The sequence below is a fragment of the Triturus cristatus genome, chromosome 4_1 (genome assembly GCF_964204655.1).
Source record: "Triturus cristatus chromosome 4_1, aTriCri1.1, whole genome shotgun sequence".
Taxonomy (NCBI): Eukaryota; Metazoa; Chordata; class Amphibia; order Caudata; family Salamandridae; genus Triturus; species Triturus cristatus.
Genome location: NC_140585.1, coordinates 883,631,887 through 883,651,710, shown reverse-complemented (window position 1 = coordinate 883,651,710; position 19,824 = coordinate 883,631,887). Strand labels below are relative to the sequence as shown.

At 44.5% G+C, this 19,824-nt stretch overlaps 1 protein-coding gene across 4 annotated transcripts in view; it reads right to left on the bottom strand.

Moving 5' to 3' along the window:
• Positions 1-19,824, bottom strand: part of CEP41 (centrosomal protein 41) — a 295,708-nt gene that overhangs the window by 94,830 nt on the left and 181,054 nt on the right. The window contains exon 2 of one of the 4 annotated variants that reach the window (XM_085653605.1): positions 3,036-3,064. The exons of the other annotated variants lie outside the window; for them this stretch is intronic. The gene's annotated coding sequence lies outside the window, so the exon portion shown is untranslated. The remainder of the gene's footprint in view (positions 1-3,035; positions 3,065-19,824) is intronic. 4 annotated transcript variants of the gene reach the window in all.

Genomic DNA, 19,824 nt, shown 5'->3' with positions numbered 1-19,824 from the left:
GAGATCGAGGTAAGCCCGAAGGCTGGGACCGCCCCCAGTGCGCCCCCTGCTGGTTGGGAGCCACACCACACCCTGGGCCCGGGTTCCCTCTCCGTGGGAGTTCCCCCTGTCATCGCGACGGAGAGACCCCGCCGAGGGATCCCTTCCTGGTACCCCCCGTGTCTGCCCTGAAGCGCGGTGCCTACGAACTGCACCGGAGCAAGAGACCCGCTCCGCAAGTCCCGTGTACTCCCTGCGGACAGCCCCCTGTTAGACACTGACTGCACCCGAGCACGAGTAGCGCTCTGTGATTCAAATGCCATATTGAAGTGTTAGGTGCTATTGATTCCGAGTAGCGCTCTGTGATTCATATGCCATATTGAAGTGTTACGTGCTATTGATTCCGAGTAGCGCTCTGTGATTCAAATGCCATATTGAAGTGTTAGGTGCTATTGATTCCGAGTAGCGCCCTGTGATGCATATACCATATTGAAGTGTTAGGTGCTATTGATTCTGAGTAGCGCTCTGTGATTCATATGCCATATTGAAGTGTTACGTGCTATTGATTCCGAGTAGCGCTCTGTTATTCTTATCCCATCCTGAAATGTTACGTGCTATTGATTCCGAGTAGCGCTCTATGATTCCTATGCCCTACTGAAATGTTACGCGCTATTGATTACGAGTAGCGCTCTGTTATTCATGTTTCCTACTGCAGTACTAGGTGCCAGAAGTTACGAGTAGCGCTCTGCTGCTCCTGTTCTACCTTGAAGTGCTAAATGTCCTTAGTGTCGAGTAGCTCTCCATGCTAGATGCCCCGTTCTGAGGTCGTCACCGGTTAGCGCGCACAACGCGACAGGAAGGTGAAGAGCACGTCTACAGCTACGTGTTTGGTAGTTGTGCCCCAGGCAGTACTGTTATCTCATGAAATGCATATATGGTATGAACAGCCTTTATAGCTCCTGACGGATGTGTGCAACGCTAGCTAATGTATTATCAGCATATGAAATGTACTGCTACCTCATGAACTGCATCTAACGTGATCTACTTGGATAAACTTGCGTATTTACATAACTCCTACAGTGTGGCGTCACTTATTGTGTGTGTTCCTCGTCGCATGTGAGGTGCGTGTTGTATGGTTGCTTTACACACAGACCTTTGGTGGCCCGACCGCTTGTGTCACGTTACCGCCCCATAGGGCCTGGAGACTTCAGGTCTTACACCCTTGATCTTCGGAGGCGGCCAATCCAGACTCATGGATATTGTGGCGAGGTAGCTCAGTGGGTTCAAGGCACTGTTGCAGCGACATATGCAGAACAATGACTCGTCCCTTCGCCGTCCCAGTGCGGACAAAATTAGTAACCCTTGCGTTGGGAAATAGCTTTCATTCAAATACCAAACGCCAGTGTGAAGTTCGCCTTTTGCTTGGGAAACAGTAGTTTTCTCTGAATCTAAAATTCGCGTTAACTTGTAACTGGTTAAGTAAAAGAACAAAACTTTGGCATGGAACATTTTCATACGCATGCCCTGTGTTGACTCCATCGGTCAGAAGCTCCAGCCGCTTCCTGGCACGAAGCGCCCTGGTTCACTTTGCAGAAAGTGGCAGCCAGGGGCAGGGGCCGGTGTGTTTGAAGAGCGGCGGTAGCCGCCGGCTGTGCATCCTTATCTACAGCAGGCATTTCTCGGCTCCAGGGAAAAGGTTGGACAGGAAGAAAATGCTTGTATTCATACAGCACTCTCTGGGGAGGGTGGGATGTAAAACTGCCTCAGCTGTAGGTGTGAACCCCATCTGAACGTGCATGACTTTTATTTATTTTAATTTTTTTTAACAACGAAGGGAACCATTTTAAGCAACCAGCCTTTTATTTCATATTTCCTGGCCATAGATTTGGTTAAATGACTGGCTGACTGGCGTTAAAACTCAATCACAGAAGAGACCTCTGGCACGATCGATACCCCGATCAATTCGTCTTCGGACAGGGATATGGAGCAACTCACAGCCTGCTGAGCTGGGCCACTGCTACCCTGCCCGACAGGGGGCACGCTGGCGGCTGACCAGGTTTTTATATACACAGACAACTGCAGCAGGGCTGGTGCCAGCTGCCCATGGGCTCCTGTCCTGGCAGCCCTCCAAGCAATAACAAGCCGGGAGGGAGGGGGCGACATTGCACAGGGAGAGTGCCGAATCCCGGGTCAGAACTTTACAGTGACTTTAGGGAGGCAGAAAGCAGAGCCGGGCCTTCGTCTAATTTACACAATGTAAATAGCATTCTTGTCTCGTCCATTCATATAGATCTGATCAGAGTGACTGCCTGGGACTTTCAACTGGCCTAGAGGTACTTCCCAGGAACAAAACACATTGATGTATGAAATAAATGTCACACGTTTACAAAGCCAACACCTGGAGTATTTTTTTGGGGGGGGGGGGGGTGTGGGGGGGGAGGGGTTGGGGCAATTTGCAGATACTTCTCAAGTTGTTTCATAGCAGGCGTGCATAACGTACACTTTGATCGTTGGCATACAATCAATAATGCGAAATTAAAACTACAAGTCCCAGAATGCAAAGGGAAAATCAAATTAGGACTGAATGGGAGCGCTCCTTACAAGAGAATGGGTGCTGTCTGAACTTGAGAGGCTCTTTATGGCCAAGTCAGATGAGCGTGTGCTATACAGAACATGCCGACCTAAAATGTTTATTCTGGCGCTTAATGTACTAAGACAATATGTCAGGGACCTAAATAGGCGAGACAGCACACAGGCTGAGAGTAAATTCGGCACCCCACCAAAAAACGCTTAATTAATGCAACAGATGGCCACAATATACTGCTAAAGAGAGCTAAAACATAAACGACCACCGCATGCATTAGTGTCATCGAAGGGGCATCAATCGCCACAAAACCGCAGCTAAGTATGAGCAAGACCCTTTAAAGTAAAACAAATGTACAGAAAAAAGTTAGCAAAGCCACATTCATTTCTTCCAGCAGAGACTTCCGAACTGAGGCAAACACCAATGAAAAGATAACTTAAACCGAATAAAAATGAAAATAAAGTGCACTCACCGGTTGGTTTTAAAAAGTCCACGGGATATCTGGAGTAGGGAGGAGGAAGGGAGTGTTATGCTGGTGACATTGCACATGCACCCATGACAAACACAGTAATGTTGGGAGGATCTAAGGTGCACAGACTCATCACACAAGGACAGTCTACAACCCTGGTGAATGACAGACATACTGCACAGTATGCGGTACATGGCCATGACGTCAAAGCTCCCATAACCTTTGGAATCCCTGCCACAGTCCCAGGACAATGCAGAAGCCAAGGAGAACCACAAGGCACACATGCTGACACCTGCCAACATTGCACCTCTGAACCTGACGAGTGGGAGCAGTCACACACACATACACATGTATCAATCACAGGAAGGTACCACCTAGGGACAACTACATGATATTGCGAACAAACAAGTGCCATGGGGACCCGTGACTGTGTCCCATCTGCGTCTGACCACATCATCACCACTCAGAACTGACAAATCCCAATGATGACACACCAATGAACAATAGTGTGTCATGCACCCCCATTTCTGATAGCCCAGGACAAAGATGTGGGATGAACACAGGACAACTCAGCAATCATCACCAACAGGAACATATTAAGGGAACACAGCCTGTGTAGAAAAAGGGATGGGGACACACACATACACATGTTCACACAACACACACCATGGGCCCAGGCAATGTCATGGAACAACACACTTACTTGAGGGTACTCAACTCCTGTGGAAGCTCAGCTGTCCCAAACATAGTTCCAGCAGGTCTCAGTCATGTCAGAGGAACACTTGGTCAGTCAGCCATCAGTTACCACCCAATGAAGGCTCTGGTCACATCAGCCTGGGTACGGGAGTGTCCCTTAAGTCATCTGCACATACTCAATACGTATGTCTAGCAAGTTGCACATAGGACACAGTTACTCCTACACCAATGATGCCCACTCCTGCATGTCCAGAGGAGATGGGCCCACAGTCAGGGAAATAGACAAATTGGACAATGGAAAGCACATCATATGTGCATGGGTGCAAGCTACAGATGTGACCATGCAAATGAAATGTTTACAGTGTGCAAAAATTGTTAATCATGACACACCCAGTTTGCTGCAAAGGATGACATGGATACCGACCAGAATAGGATACATATCTCATGGACCACATGGAGTACATCACATCAACACCTCAGCATTCAACATTGAAAACCCAGCATTATAACAGCAAGGGCATGGTAAACATTATCAACATAATATACAGCTAAATCAAATTCACAAGGATAACAACAAATGCTTTATTCAGCAATTTGAAAAATCAAATGTAAAGTCCATAAAAAACAAAGGCCAATGGCAAGTCCATAGCTAAAGTCCAAATAGGGTGTGAGTGACAACTGTCACACGTTGCTTGCCTGCACTGCTATGGACGGGGGTGGGGAAGACAAAACAAACATAAAAGTCTTAAGGCTCATTAATGTGCAGAAACTAAATTTAATGTGTTTAAAACTGGCTCAGGAATATCTCCTATAACTTTTATTCATGGATTTTCTGGTCAGGATTAAAACATATACCGTCACCAGAACCCTCACCTTCTAAATTCCGTCCCTCAAATCTGACACTTCAGCCGGCTTTTAAACTATTGCCCACACGGATAAGGGGCTCAGCAAGGAGCGCCCTATGGTGTTGAGAGGTAAGCTACAAATGTACGAATGAGTCGTTACATGTTCCTTTTTTAAAATTTCTAATACCTTTATTGAACCTCAATATTTGTTACAATCGGACAACTGCCCGCCACACGCAGCATTGATCACAACAAACAAAAATGTAAGCAACGCATGGTAAAGGCGAGGCATAATCCTATCAAAAATCAGTATGATCTGGTGGAAACATCAATAAGGTGTAATGTGTGTATATATATATATATATATATATATATATATTTAATCAAAAAAAGAAGAGGGGGACCAGGAGCTAGTTATGGTCCAATGTCCGTGCTCCACTCATGACAGTTAAATCAATGAGGACATTGTTCCCTGTTGGCGGTGAAACAAAAATAACGATCACCTGCTCAACACAAGTAGAAATAGAAGAAAGAGTGTAGAGGGGGGGAGGAGAGGGGTGTAGAGGGGAGATGAAAAGAGGCAGAGAGAAATTTCCCCAGTCTCAAGGATCCAATCCCGAAGGGGAGGACTCTATGTAGCCTCTAGTTAGCCCTCACACACCCCGAGGGATGTCTTGCTTCATCATTGGGCTTGTTGTTGCTCCTCGTCGGGCAGGCGCTGCAATGCCCGACGGTCCCCCGAAGGGTCTCTTTATCGGAGGTCTTTTAAAGAGAAAAACCGTAAGGTGAATGCGGGTATGTGGGCCAAAAAACAGTAAGGTGGATCCGAGAGGTAAGTGATTGCGTGCGTGCAAGGTGTGTGAAATAAAAATGCCTAGGGGTGTCCAAAAAGGGAATTTTAATATTATGGAGCCTCTGGCAAAGTAAAAAGACCAAAAGGTCGCAGGGTCACTAATAAGCGCAAGGTGCTAATGTGACTTTAATAAAAGGTCGACATGTTTCACGCCTTAAATGCCCGAACGGGTCAGTGGCGTTTCATCAGGACCAAATAAGAGTGAAAGGTTGTGCACGGTGAAGACGGGGGTGCCAGAGATTGGAAGGGTAACCCACGTCTGAAGGAGGTTAAGAGTGGTACGGGGCTGCGGGGCACAGTGACCTAGTCAGCAAAGACCGAAAGAGCGTACCAAGCTAGTGTAACCCTCGTGTATCTGAACGGGGCTTCCTAGGTTTTGCCGAGGCTGCCAGCGCCCTATTTGGGTTGCGTCGGGGGCCGGCTCAGTCAGCACCTACCCTCTGCCAGCGGCTGCCTGGAGATATATATATATATATATATTCACTGAAAAAACCATAGGTTTCACACATGTTATAGTTAGCTGGACATTTTACTGATAAAAAACCAATGAAATTCCCCCGTTATAGTTAATGCAGGCAACTATAACTCACGCAACCGCAATCCTCTGCTGATGCTAATACTGTATTTAGACACTTATTTGCCCATGTCTTCTTCCATTAAATTTTAGCTATACATATATTGCAAATATTTTTTTTTCATAAAGACACATATGTCATCAGCAGAGGATTGCGGTTGGGTGAGTTATAGTTGCCTGCATCAACTATAACGGGGGAATTTCATTGGTTTTTTATCAGTAAAATGTCCAGCTAACTATAACATGTGTGAAACCTATGGTTTTTTCAGTGAATTTGCAAGGTTTTTTAAATGCTAATTCCTAACTATAACGTGTGTGAAACCTATGGTTTTTTCAGTGAATTTGTACGGTTTTTTAAATGCTAAGTTACTTTACGCCATTCGTGGCGTGCGCGCCCACTTAACGCAGTTCGTTCCGTGCGCGCACGGTGCGCTTCGCGCACCGTGCGCGCACAGTGAGCACGCAGTGCGCTTCGCGCACCGCGCGCCCACTTTACGCAGTTAGTGCCGTGCACGCAGGGTGGGCACGCGGTGCGCTACGCGCACCGCGTGCCCACGTTACGCTGGATGGGCCATGTACGCACGATGCGCTTCGCGCACCGTGCGCACATGGAGGACATCTTATGCGCTTCGCTGTGAAAGGTAAGCTTTTTCATTTTCAACTTCTCTACGGGGTGGGGAAAGTGTGGGTTGTTTTTTTAAAATTTTTTTTTTTTGTTTACCGTACGCGTACGGTAAGCGATTTTTCGTAAAAAAAATAAAAATGGGTTTTTGCCCATGGGGGAACTGTGGGGACCCAATAATCAAGGCTAGGTGGTAAGGAGCTGTCTAAACAGTCCCATTACATGTTTTTGGCCTTTGTTTTTCATCACCCCTTAAGAGTGCGAGAGAGAAAATGGCGGCCGCCGCTTCCTGGTTTCGACCGATTCGAATGTTTACTAAGATCTAACAGCCAATCAGAATCGCGCTCGCGCACGTCACCGTACGCGCACCGTAAGCGCACCGTAAGCTGGCTCAGATATATATATTGATTTAAAGGCTATTTTCTCAGAATCTACTGAACAGATTTATACCAAACCTACAAAAGGCACTTCCTTGACCTGTAGACTACCTCTCTGCCAAATTTCAAGGAGCTCTGTTCAGCCGTTCGGGCTGTAGCGGTGTCTAAAGGTCCTATGGAAAAATGCATGGGAAAAACGCGTTTTGGGACCCCCCTTTTATCTCAGCCCCCGCTTGACGAATCCCCCCGAGACTTTCAGGGTAGGAGCGTAGCGTAGTGCCCCATTAGTTTTGAAAATTTCGCGCGGATTCGTCGACCGCCGCCAAAGTTATTCAAAATAGAATGTTGCGGTTTTCCTATGGAAACAGGGTCCTAACTATAACTACCTACTGGCGACCGCCAGTAGGATATATATATATATATATATATATATATATATATATATATATATATATATATATATATATATATATATATATATATATATATATATATATATATATATATATATAAAAAACAAATTGCCCTCAGCTTTGCTAAGGCACTCGACATTGCTCTGACCATCCAGTCATATTTTCATGCATGTCTCCCTGCTCCAACTTTTCCTTTAGTTTGCCTGACGCGTTTCAGGGTCGGAACCCCGTCTTCAGAGGCTGCAAATGACACTCAGGAATCGTTTTATTTTGCATTTCTGGCTCATTTTAATAACATTATCGTTTTACGGACTTCAAGTCCCAGCAATAACTAGAGTGACGTTGCACTCAGCAGACGCCCACTGGGGGACTTGTTAATAATATGAGCCGGAAATGCAAAATAAAACGATTCCTGAGTGTCATTTTGCAGCCTCTGAAGACGGGGTTCCGACCCTGAAACGCGTCAGGCAAACTAAAGGAAAAGTTGGAGCAGGGAGACATGCATGAAAATATGACTGGATGGTCAGAGCAATGTCGAGTGCCTTAGCAAAGCTGAGGGCAATTTGTTTGATGATTTTCTGCACGGTGGCCTGGCCGTGGCTAAGGCACCATCGCATGCTGGAGGAGCAACATTAACCAGCAGTGCGAGGCCTGAGTTTCAAACGAGTTGGGGCTCTTTGGCACGGCGCTCTCTAATTAATGAAGCATGCCCGATTGTGATTCAACCTATTAAGGTAATTTTCATGACAAGCACGATGTAAAAAATGATTACTTGGACTTACTTAAAGAAAGAAACATTATCGTTTTAAGGACTTCAAGTCCCAGCAATCACCAGAGTGACGTTGCACTCAGCAGACACCCACTGGGGGACTTGTTAATAAAATGAGCCGGAAATGCAAAATAAAACAATTCCCGATTTTGCAGCCTCTGAAGACGGGGTTCCGACACTGAAACGCGTCAGGCAAACTAAAGGAAAAGTTGGAGCAGGGAGACATGCATGAAAATATGACTGGATGGTCAGAGCAATGTCGAGTGCCTTAGCAAAGCTGAGGGCAATTTGTTTGATGATATATATATATATATATATATACACACATACACACACACACATATGTATACACATACACTCACATATATTTATATATACATACATACATGTTTGCTTTAAAGATTCCAGTTTCTTGCTTTACTCTTTTTTGTAATTTCTTTTGATCTCAGCCCCCTTACCTCCCTTGCGACTTTGCCACACTGGTGTTTACCTAAATATATAAAAATAAATACATGCGAATTTTATTCCACCAATTTTATTCCACCCCAGGGCACAATAGGGCAATTTGACAGCGCTAGACAAGCTGTTCTGTCAGGTCAGAACCGTGGGCCTGTTTTAGTTCCACCCACACCCACGCATCTGTTTTTATCAAAATATAGCCGTTAGTAGGCATTCCGCAAGCTTATTTCATGACATTGCAAAACAACAGCTTTGCTTTGGTGTGACCATGTGCAGCAGTGGAAGTAGCTCGGTTTCCCTGTATTCGTGTATGTTCTTGAATATTTTATATGATGCCGCTATCTTTTGAGGCTTTATGCTGTTCTTTTACAACTAGATGCCGGTATACACACATATTAGCTCCTGAGTCCTTATCTTCTTCCTCATCCCGTTCCTTAGTGAGGTTTTTGGAAAGGTAAACCAACTTCTCATTATCTCTCAATATTTCTACTATTACCATATATTTGGCTTAGGGCAGCCACAATTTTTATTTTCTTCTATTTTCGCTTTATGACGAGTGCTTTGGCCCATTATGCTTGCGATGCTCCTACTCACATTATCTATTGAGCAGGGTTGGATTGGGATCAAAAATCGGCCCGGGCTCACAAAAACAAGCATTGGCATAGCCAATAGGTGTCGCCATTGGGTCCTGTTATCAAACCTACTGCCACCCAAGTCTTTTACAGATGCATTGTAACAAATATATACCTGCTGGCAAAGTCCAGCTATCACTTGGTATACCGCACAATGCTCCACCCGAAGCTCTTATTCACTAGAAACAGCACTAACTGGCACATATCAGTCACAAGCAAGGAGCAAAATAAGATTCTGATGAAACATTGTTTTTTAATTTCATGGCAGAGCCAGCTTAGTCTTGATTCTTCTAATAACATTACATATCATGCACAGTTTGTAAATTTACTGGCGAGATATGGTAGTTTAAGATAACTTTTTCAATGAAATTACAGTGGTGTCTAATTATTTGAAGACCGGCAAATCTCCACATGTTCAACAAAAGGCTAATGAAAGCTGCTGTCTGCAGCACATGGGTCCAAACACTCTGTGGTTGTGCTATAGTGGAAGCTCTATTTAATCTGGTCTTTCTTGAAAGCTCAGGCGTTCTCGATTATGACAGTGTCTTGTCCTTCATTCCCTGGCATCGCTGAGGGAAAACAAATCTCGCTGGACTTCCAATTACTACACTTGCTGTCAGTTCTTAATTTGAGCCTATGGTTGTCAATGAGGTCCACCAGTGCTCAATTTTGGGGACCGGCATTTATTTTTCCTCATCAGACATTTCCCAAGAGCAAGAAAGGGAAAAACACATAAAGTGGAAAGAATGAGGAAGAGAAAGACGTTAAAACCATCCCAGAGGAAGAAAGAGGAAATCCACAAGAGGGAGATAAAGGGGCAGGTAGTGGATTAAAGACTCTAGGGTAAACTGAAGGCACCAGCCTTACTATTTGACACGCCAACATCTAATAGTGCTGGCCACGGGCTTCTGGGCACCGGCACTAATTCCTTAGAAAATGTAGCACTTCCTACTGCCTAGCCTCCATATCTCTGATCTGGTTTAGTTACAGTTCTCTGACAATAATGTAAATCACATTCCTATCTCTTTTTAGTACAAGCTTGCCCGCCTTCTTTAGACTAACCACACATAGCCACTAGCCATAACTACTTTGCCTAGATCATTTATAAGAAACCAGTCTACTTATTTAGAAGGCGAAAAAGTAAGATCTTTTCAAAAAGACATCACATTCCCCAATTTCTGGCCCCACCAACGTTTACATCACACTTCTGGATTCAAAATGACCATGACTGTGACTCACCACTGTGTAAGGAGGAAGATGAAAGGACTATTAAAATCCATGCCAAATGGTGGCCATGGTCTTAGGGGAGACTTAATACCTTCTGCCTAGAGACTGTAAAATCGGTTGCAGGACAGATGGCTTGCTTCAGGCACTGCAAAGGAAGCTCAGATACCTTGTAAAGAACATGTAGTTACTGCTCAGGTCTTACCTCAGTCTTCTAAATTGTTGCACAGTTCAGTCACATGATTCTGTACAGCTCAAAGGCTGAGTTTCTGAAGACTTCCTCCATAATTTCATGATGAAAAGATATCTGAAGCATTTGTCTGGCAAACCCAGAGTGGTGGTGGAAGGAGGGGGGGAGAGAAAGAGAAAGAGAGAGAGAGAGAGAGAGAGAGAGACTGCACCCCCACTTGGCAAATTATTGATGCAAACATGGCCTTTAGGTCAACAGGTTATTTTATGTAAAGTTCGAGGGGGAAGGAACAAATCCACACAATATAATAAGGATTTTGTGTATTACAAGAGGGATTAGCTAGGATTTATAGTCTCTGTATTGACTTGGGATCAAAAAGATAAAAATGTAATGGTAAATTTCTCGTATAACGATTAAAAGGAACTGGTCATAGTGTTGTTGTCAAGGGTACACACTTATTTTGTGAGTTGGAAGACATCAAACTGACTGAGTTGGAAGACATCAAACTGACTGACTACTCTTTCAGTGAGGATATCTCATAGGAGCTAGTGAAACTAAGGTTGAGGCAATATTGGTTGTTATGAACTGAGAATCTTTTCATTGTAATCAGTTCTGGTGTATCCCTTGAAATGTTTACTGGAATAAAAAAGGTTTCGAGCTGTAGTTTCTGAGTATACATTACAGGAAAGCTGAATGCAGACTGTATTAAAACAAGGACTCAGAAAGATCATTCAAGATCACAAGATACACTGAAATCCTCGAGGGCCTTACGCACAATGTTAAAAGAAGCTATTCCAACCACTGATTTTTACATAAGGCATTACTAGAGGATTTTTTGCGGGGGGGAGAGGGGGGTGTAAAACTCAAGATATCACAGAACTCAAATGAATGAGATTCCGGAGAGTATGGAGCTGCAAGTGTAGGTTATACTTTTAAAGAGAAGGAAAATTGTCTTTCTGTCCAAGGCAAGTGGCAGGTATATTCCTTTTAGGTACCAACCTGTGGCTTGTACCTGTCCTGAAGGAGTAACAATGATCCCAAAACACTGAGCGTTCCTTCTGCCCACCTTGATCTACCTGAACTTCCTAAAAAATATACTGGGAAGCTCTAAACACATCCTATGGAAGAAGCAGAGTGGAAGAGAAAGAAACACACTAGTCAGTGGAACTTCCATATGGGTTCATAGTCCCTTTGGCCCTGCTCAACTTATTTTAGTACAGTTACTAGGAAATTTCCGGAATATATTAAATGATGAATGTGGATTTAGCAGCTTTTCTCTGGCATTGACCTATTTAAGAATAGAGAAGACTTCAGGTTAGAGTTACTATAGCTTTTGAGACTCAATTCTGATCAAGTGTATTCCCTTCATACCTCAACAACCGGGTACATGCATTGATCCTTTCAACAAAAATACGTGCAGTTATGCGCCTATCTTCAAATGAAAACATAACACAATCAACGGTCCAATGTTTGCTCTTAGTTTACAAAAATATTCAAATTCATTTTCCACTTCTCTCACTCATCTAAATGTATTAATGATGTAGCTGGAGAATAGTCTAAATTGTATTTTTCTTCTTGTGCAACTCGTAAATAATAGTACAGGTTCAATACCCATTCAGAAAATGAAACCTTTCGTTGACTTCTTAAGAAAGAACTCTAAACAGCTTAGCAGCAGGATACCCTCACGGGTGATCAGCTGTGCTTCATAAGTCCTGTTTTGATTTGAAACAGCTCAGTCAAATTTGTCTTCTTCCGAAATGCAGCAAAATAAGGCTAGCCTGAACCAGACTTAACTGGGCAGGAGGACGTATAGGTGTTGTACCACCTCAGCAGGAACCAGAGAGTTCTGATGGCAAGCAATTCGCCTTCCACTACGTCTATTATATACTGACCAACTTCCGGTTTTCGGCACTTGCGAACGTTGATTCTGACTCAGTCTGTAAAGTACTGCCATATAACCTGCAACATGACTAAAATATATATGGATATTTCTACATGATTACCGATAAACTCCCAACCAGTGAGTAACTCATTTTTTTCCATGTCCATGTTGTGGCAGTAAGTACTCCCTTGCTTTTGCTTCTGGTTTACTCCCTTCCTCCGAATAGGCCACTCAGACAATCCCAATATTGCACATTGTGGGATAGGTGCATTGAGAATTGTCATGATGGCCCCAGGATCTGTGGAAGCACTGGGCAGAGGTTGGTGGACCGTGCCCATCAATCAGGAGCCACAGCATTTTAAGTCCCAGCCTGTCCTCTGGCGAATGACACAGAGGCAATGAGATGCGGCTTTCTACATCGGGATGGTATGTACAGTTGATATGAGCAATCCAGTATTGTGGCAGAAGACATACATGCATTTAGTCATGTGGAAGGTGACACCCAGGCGCAGACTGGAGGAGTCAACCCATTTGAGATGTGAGAGAGCCACACATACTGCATGCTCAAAGTCTAGGCACTGAGTGGCCCTCAGGGCTGTCTGATAGGCATATTGGCAATGTTAATAAACCGAGTTTGCGCCTTACAGTGTACACCTGATAACACACACCCATCTATAGTTACCTTAGGCTGTACTTCCTTTTGGTCTTTGACACATGATGGCTTACCAGATCTAAAGAGTACACTATTTGGCCCAGGAGGCCAATGACGTAATGTTTTGTTCTCCGTTATATCTGGTCATTTCTTTTGGGATCTGAAACGGCTAGTCAGTCTGTGGTGCTGGTACTGGCTGCATGACTCTCCACGGATAGAATACAAAATATGCACAGAACTCATCTCACAAACATATTTTGAGAGGACCAAAATAGGGGTTATCCTGTGCAAGTAAATATTTGAGATATTGAGTAAGTAATAAAATGAAGGAAATTGGATTCTGTAAAGTAAGGCTCATGGGGCTAAGAGAACCTAGCTTGGCTGGTGAAATGGATAACAGAAGTCGTGGTGCTGCTCTAAGTCAGATGAAGAAAGAGAAAATGGTGCTTCAAAATGCAGATGAATAAAGTGGGAACCTGAGAACTCATTGATGCAAATGACACACTCCGCTTAAACAGGATGCAAGGTATGTCTTTCATTACGACTCTAGTGACAGAGTTGACGATTGAGGGAGATAAAATTATCCCAAGAGAAAAGAGGCTCGGGTACCTGTTAGGAAACTCACACTAGGATCTCAAGGCCCATTGCTTCAAGTTCATCAAATACATATGTATGCTGACATTACTAATGGGTTTAAGTACACTACTTTAGGAAATTGAGGAACTAGGTAAGAAGAGAAGGAAAACATGGAATGCCAGGCGACTGTAGGTGTGTTATTCTATTTCAAGTTGTACTTTGGTGGAAATGAGAATGGAAGTGTTAAAACACATCATTTTGGGATCTGGAGGCATTGGTAAGTGTACATTGAGGTGGTGAGATGCACACCTTATAATCCAATATTTATCCAAATTTCAACCAATTCAGAACTTTGCCGGCGTGCGTGCTTGCTGCGCTTCGCCTCAATGATACCAGCCACGAGGGGAACCACATCGCATTCCACCAAGCCGCAAATTTATTTAAATATAGCCCTATGCATTTCGGGATAAAAACCCTTCGTCAGGGGCATCTACAATAAAGAACATATGTTTTAATTATAATCAGCATAGTTGTTACAATCGTACGTACTATCTCAGAAGAAAATAACGTTTTTACAAAAAACCTGAATCCATACACATTTATCGGACCAGTTCCATGTTAAAATACACTAGTTAATTAAACATTGTTGCCCCCACTCCGATCACGAACATCCATGTTGTTCTCGCCTATTTCTACATAACCAGCTAGCATTTCTACAATCCAACCCTTTGTATAAACAAAAAAATATATATAACGACACTAGCTGAAGAAATTATTTACACTTACCCTAACATGTGGTGAATAACCTTTGTTTATTAAACGGCACCAGTTTCCATATTACCAACTCCTTTTCAAGCAGCATACTTACCATATAGTATGCAAATTGCAATGTTCGCCTCGGTTCGCTTATTTTCTTCTGAGATAGTACGTGCGATTGTAACAACTATGCTGATATTAATTAAAACATATGTTTTTTTATTGTAGATGCCCCTGACGAAGGGTTTTTATCCAGAAATGCATAGGGTTATTTTTAAATAAATTTTGACATGTGGAACTGATTCTTGCTCCTGTGCTTGTGTTGACATCTTCACATATCAGTGAAAAGAATAAAATGAATTGAACGAGTAGCTGGAAAAGATAGATGAAAAGTATTGAAAAAATATGGACTAAAAAGACGACAATTTACCGGAATTTAATTCATTTGATTCATTCAGTAAGGAGGCTGTGCGGCTTGGTGGAATCCGATGTGGTTCCCCTCGTGGCTGGCATTGGTAAGTGGACACATGAAAGATAAGCATTAGTAATAATTCTGGCTAATAATGGAATGTGCTCTTCCAGTCTTTGATAGGTTTAGGCACTCAATAAGTAATTGCACGTACTCTCTGTCACTCATCCTTGTACTCAAGTATCTATTCATCCACCCACTGACTCATTCTTAGTCATCCACTTACATAACCACAATGAATATACATTAATTCAACAACATATGCAAATGTAATATAAAAGTAGATAGAGAACACATGCTGCTGCCTAAACATGGTGGGTCATAACAAATAAAAACAAGCATTTGCAATGCAATAGGTCTCCCATTTGCGAGAGTTTAAGCTATTGGCATTGTAAATGACGATGCCTTTTATTTATGTGTTTTGAAAAGCAACACACATATAAAGGCATTGTCATATAGAATGCCAATACTGGACTCTCGCAAATGCGAGACCACTTAAATGACGGCTGCGCCCCTTTCTTTAGATGCTGCTGGCCGTATTCAGGTTACTGCGAGCCGCATCTAAAGAAAGGGGCGCGGCCACTATTAAACTGAAGCCACGGTATGGGGCTCTTCCCCCCCCCCCCCCAAACATGTTTTTTTGTAAAAGCGCCCCATGCCATGCTTTCACTTTAATGGCGGTTGCACCCCTTTCTTTAGACACAGCTTGCTGTAACCTGAATCCGGCGAGCAGCATCTAAAGAAAGGGGCGTGGGCACCATTAAAGTGAAAGCTCGGTATGGGCCGCTCTCACCATAAAATAAAAAAATAACAGATTCCGTAGCGCGGCTGCTAAAGCTAAAGCTGAACATGCAGATAAATAAAATAAATAAAGAAGCACGGCCGCTATAGTTAATGCGTACTGCGATGGCAAATTAAATACATAAAGAAGCACGGCTGCTATAGTTAAAGCTGACCACACTGGCAAATTATATAAATAAAGAAGCTTTGTAGGAAAGCACATTGTGGGTGGAATAGGAGAAAAATCATTCAAAGAAAAGAGTGCTCACAGACTAGATAAAGCAGACCATGCAACATCACAAGTAAAAAGTCCAGTCCTTATGGGAGGTTACAAATGCTGACAAGGCGGTACCAAAGAGTGACTACTAAGCCTATTTATGAATCAAAAGCTACAATTTAGAAAGGACAGTATCAGGAGCCAATTGAAAAGACGGGTGTGGAAATGGGCGGAGCTTCAAGTCCATACCTGAATACAGCATGCTTCGCAGCGCATGCACTGCCCAGGCTCGATCTAAAAAAGAATGGGCACGTTGTGTCTCTCTGATCTCACCCACTTCGACCTCTGTCTGTTGCACACATGAATGCACCTACATAGCTCCACTGGTGAAGGGGCGCAGAAAGTCAAGCGGCATCCGGTCCGAGAGGCCTGTACAGCCATTTCCTGCTCAGTTGTTTTTATTATCAAAACATTTCATGGTGGTGGAAGTTCCTTGCTGCATTAGGGACCGCCACCCTTGAGAATCCACTACAGGTTAAAGCGCTTTAGGGCCACACAATTCGTAACAACACGCTACAGAAATGTAATAAGATGACTGAGCTTTTTACGGGAGCTCCAGCAAGGAAATTCCATACCTTTCCAGGAGCATTAGGAGATACCAAAAAAGTGTACATGGGGAGGAAAGGTCTGCAAGGCAGAGCTGCTTTCATAGATTTTCAAATCATGTTCATGGGAAACAAATGAGCATTTGGCTGGATGACGTGGCACGTGCACGAATAAGGCCACAGAACCCGTGGACAAGGTGACCTGTGCTGAAGAATGTTATGTTATCATTCCCGTGGCTACACGTACGACGGATTGTCCCACCACAAGCTCTGAGCGCAGTGCGCCTGAGAACAAAGAGGCCAATGTGATGGACCAGGCAGGGTGGGCACGCGCTTCCGCCGAAGGCCCCTGCTAACAAGGACAGCCTCTCGGCTCCTGGGCTGGCACAGGGCATCCCTGGGGACTGTGGGGAGCAAATATAGGCACCGAAGAAGCCACGGCTCCCAGACAGCCGCTTCTGCACAACTTGGCACAGTCCTGGAAGTGAGCGACTAAGTGGAGTTGAAGTGACACTCAGAAGCGCAGCAGTGAGAGGGGCTCAGTGTGCTGCAGTGTGTGCCACCTGCCCACGAGTCATGCAGTGAGACCCAGACCCAGGCCTGTTGCAGTAGGTTGGTGAGCGAGACCCAGAAACGGCTCAGTGGGGTACTGCAACGAGACAGTGACAGGGACTCAAGAGCATTGGAGTGCACGAGTGTGTGTGGCCCAGGAGAGCTGTGGTGCAGGTGTGTGCGAGACTGCAAGAGAGGTGCACCCATGAGCCATGCCATGAGTTATTGCAGTGAGTCAGTGAGGCACGGGGGGGGGTACTACTTTTGAATCCATGAGTGAGACTCAGGAATATTGTAGGTCATCAGTGGGAGAATGGCAGATGTGCTAGCAATGAAACGGAGGGTGCCACTCTGTAGTTCAGCCGGGAATGAGACTGCGCAGTGGTTTGGATGCCACACTGCAACATTGTGGAAGGCTTCACCCAGCGAGACCGATGTGCTTAGCAATTAGAGAAACATGTGCGGCGGGGAGGAGGCTGCAGGGGTTGTTCTGAAAACCAATGACACCATTTTACGACAAAAATTCCGGATAGAACATATTTCAAAGTTCCCATGATGTAGAGGCACACATCTTAAACTCGCGTTGGGTTTTCCAAAGTTCATAAATCGAGCCCTCGGGCAGCCAAGCTTTCCCTCGCGTTAGACAGACAGTACATGGCACGGCTCAGATGTTTTCTTCCTTACACAGTTTTAATTCCCTGGCAGCTTAGAATTCTCTCAGAAAAACAAACCTTACAAACTCAGGCTTTTAACAGCAGAGATATCCCCCCGGTTATCCACATCATAAAGGCTGAGGATTCAAACGACAGTGTCATCCACGCGGATAAATTTACCATACAGCTGAAAGAATCAAAGCTGAGCTACCCCTCAATTTACACAGCTCATGGGGGCTCGGGGCCTCCCAACAGACCATCCTTGACACAATATAGGCAGTGCTACTGGGAACGGACAGAGCAGGTTTATTTTCCATGTAAGGCGGATGACACAGACAGACTGCAGAACTATCCCTCAGGTTACTTTAATCTTAAAGGTCACAGACAACGTCCAACGTTTTGACCGGAGAGGTTTTTCTCGCGTACTTACCTTTTCTTGCAGCTGGCCTGGCCTTGCTCCAAATATCACATCCCGGGATCCGATCGGTTCCTAGCGCGCTTCAGCCCTCTCATACAGTTTCTCGGAACCGATGCTAGGCGTCGGTTTTCTCTGGAAACACCACCCAAGTCATTGACCCCGTGCTTACTGCTAACTTTCCTGTGACTATCCGCCTCCCCACTCCAACAACGGCTTGGTATTCGTAAAGGCTGTAAAAAAACCTGGGGCATCGGCACAAGCTACAGCAAGGCTTTTTTTGTTTGTTTTGAAGGCCGGGGTGGTGGGTGGAGGGAGCAGACGTGCTTCTTAGGAAGTTCTTGAAAGAAGACCCCCACACCCTCAAATACCTCGCCTCCTTACACATCATTTATTCTAACAAGCATTTGAGTGCACAAACGGTAAGGGGGGGAGGCGGCAGGCGAGCAAGAAGGCATCGGACTGGGGAGGGGGGAGAAGAGGAACGGGAAGAAATTGCCCCGCGCAAAACATGAAACTGAAATGAGCTTGCCTCAAAGTTAAAAAAACTAGTGGCGTGCTTAATGGATAATAAAAACAATCAGACCTCGTTTGAGAACCGAAATGGATGCACAAGGAAAACAAGCCCGCGAGTGGTGCACGCGTGCGCGCCACTGGGAGCCATGGCCTATTGGTGTCTATTATGCGCACCAAGCGCGTAATAGACACCAATAGGCCATGGCGGAGCAACGCGCCCATCTCTGGCCAATTGCGTGCAGTCTATTATAAAAAGACGCATGCAAAGGCCAATCGCACACCACTAAAGGAATCGCACACGCACAAGCGTGTTCGATTCCAGGGTCGATTTCTGGACCCCGGACAAAAGGACTCTCGCCTGCGCGAGCACTGCTGCGCAGTGCAACGCAGGTCGCAAGACCTAATAACTACATGCTGAGAATGGGCAGGAAGAGACTCAGCAATCAGATGCTGAGTGGCACTTGTGGATCTGCCAGTTTAAGCATTCAGTTACAGGTAGCAAATATGTCAAAGTTCTTCAAAGTGTCGTATCTCTCAAGTCTGACATTTGTTCCAATCCAGATATCAGATGTGGGGGGCACAAACAGGCATCACTCCCGTGCGCCGACTACAGTTATTTTGGATATGGAGCTCTCTTTGTGTCTCTCTCTGAGATGTTACCTCAAACACATTTTCCAGTGTGCAAGAGATGTCACCCCCGAAAACAAAATGTTTTGAGCACTGTAAGGGGACCCCCATCAGGTGAGCCTCTGGTGCCTGAGGCCGAACCATGACTTCAAGGCCTGCGGTGACTCCAGTTAGCGGAGCTATCATTTTCTACTTTAATTTTTTTGTATTAATTTGAGACTCACCCATACCAACTAAATGAAGAAGCAAAAAGCCATACGCACAGATGACATAAGCCTCTAAAATATGTACCTTGCTGCCAGACAATTGAGTGCAATTCATTATAAAAAAAGTTTAGAAAAAATGACGTAAAGCTACATGAAACTGAAAATTAGATCCAATATCACTTTACTGTTGTGAATGTATCTAATCAACGAATGAAATCTCTATTCATTTTGG